The sequence below is a fragment of the Amphimedon queenslandica genome, unplaced genomic scaffold, assembly GCF_000090795.2.
Source record: "Amphimedon queenslandica unplaced genomic scaffold, v1.1 AMPQUscaffold_13381, whole genome shotgun sequence".
NCBI lineage: Eukaryota > Metazoa > Porifera > Demospongiae > Haplosclerida > Niphatidae > Amphimedon > Amphimedon queenslandica.
Window position 1 is genome coordinate 121035 of NW_003546383.1, and position 2042 is coordinate 123076.

A 2042-nucleotide genomic window follows, 5' to 3' on the forward strand; every position below is an offset into this window, starting at 1 on the left:
TTAAACAGGATAGCATACATTTTTTGGCTCTATTTGTTGGATGCAAACGTCTTTTGAGTGCCTGAAAATTAAATACGCTGGCCGCTCCTTTGGGAGAAGAGAGCTTCATGTTAACTCACAAGGTATGAATGTTTGGGCTATTATATCTTAAAACGAAAATGATTGGAGCAAATTGTCTCATATTAATGAAAAATGAGGCTTTGTTGTTTCATCTGCCCTTGTGCTCTAAATACAAAAGAGTTGTAGGGAATGCGGCTACATTTGGTGACTTTGCCAGCTTCTTTTGCCATGGAAAAGACAAATTAAACATTCTCAATACAGATAATTACTTTTTCTAGAGATTATAGGGTGCATGATGAATAGACAAGAAACCTGTGTCGGTTTAAAAGTGGAGGTCAAGTGAACAGACTCAGACAGGACGACTGCTTTACCTTCAATTACACCTATGCGTGCCTCGGGTAATAAAGCAAGAACGTCTTCCATTAATATTTTTAGTGATCCTCTGATAGAGTTTTAACAAAGAGCTTAGTGCCAAATAGCCTTCAACTACTAGAGTGTGCAAACAAGTATAAAAGAGTATTGGTCATAATGACCCTTTTAGGTACTTTGTCTGCCGTGTCGTATCACATCCATCTGTCTAGTGTACTTGATAAAGAAGAGGATTGCCGTCCACATTGTTCGAAACGAAGAACAATCGATTACTATTATTTACCACTCATTAATAAAGTTAAGTGCTAGTGCTCTTCACAGTCATTTTGCATAAACATGACAGCCCTCAGGAGGCTGAAATACAACTGGCTCAAAAGATCAACAGCACAAATCATCAGTCATAACAGCAGGTGTAATGTATTAGGTACACAAAACTGTCTTCATTTTGGAATCCATAGCAAATAAAGGATCCTTTAATTACACAATATAAATATCATCAGAGAATCAATGTCAACAGTTGATACTGCGACTATTACATGTACACAGTGTTAACATTGTTTTAGTCATGTGCCACAATATTCTCATGGACACCATAGGCGGCTGCAGGGGCAGGCAATGAGGGCAATGCCCTACTAGAATTTCTTACCGGAAGATGACATGATAATTAGCAGTTAATTAATTGTTATTTAGTAGTTATTATAATGGTTAATTCATCCTTATAGCTAGACAAAAACTATATTATTATGCTTAACAAAGTGATTATTAGTAGAGAATAAGCTGCTAACTGCATTGTTTATTCACAGTAAGCCAGTCAGCGACTTCATAGTTCTATATTTATGGTTAGCCAGACTAATCTATGGTCACTTCAGGAAGACATATTCTACAATAACCTGCAGCTAGATTAACTGACTCATTCTTATAACGGCTTCATTATTAATGATAATAGTCACCTAGAACTCATTCAACAGCTAAATCACCTAGCTACTGATACTCCATTGTTAAGAGGTCTTTTAGATGCTGAATTTTCCCCTCTTGAACATAAGAAAGGCAGGGTAGCTCTTCATTAAGTAGTTCAGAGTCTTTTTCAACTGGATTTTTTTCAAAAATGCTGAAATAGAAGTCATGACAGGCTTGAACTCAAGAGCAAGGCATGTGGGTGTGGTTATAAACACAACTACTTTTCGACCACTCCCACTTTCAGCAACACCTTTGCCCTACTTGCAGTCAAATCCTGCAGCTGCCTATGATGGACATCCAAGGAAAGTTGCCTTCATAGGCCACTGCCACCTTTTTTTACTTCTATGAAACACAGTTGCGGTAAGAAAATTATAATATTTTATATTAAGTCATAAATATATGAGAGCTAGAGAGATTGGAGACTCTTAGCAATTAGCACAATTAGTGCCTACCATCCATGTTTGCCGGAAGTCACATCTCTTTTACAATGGCAGCTATTGTGATCCTTGAAAGAAACTATGCCAAATGCTATAAGGTCTATAAATAAGCACTGAATACTACAATAGATAATGATATTGACAGATAATTAAAATTATTGTTCTGTAAGTGCCTTTAAAGCCTCATATCTCCTAGATTCACGATTGTTTCCAAAAAAA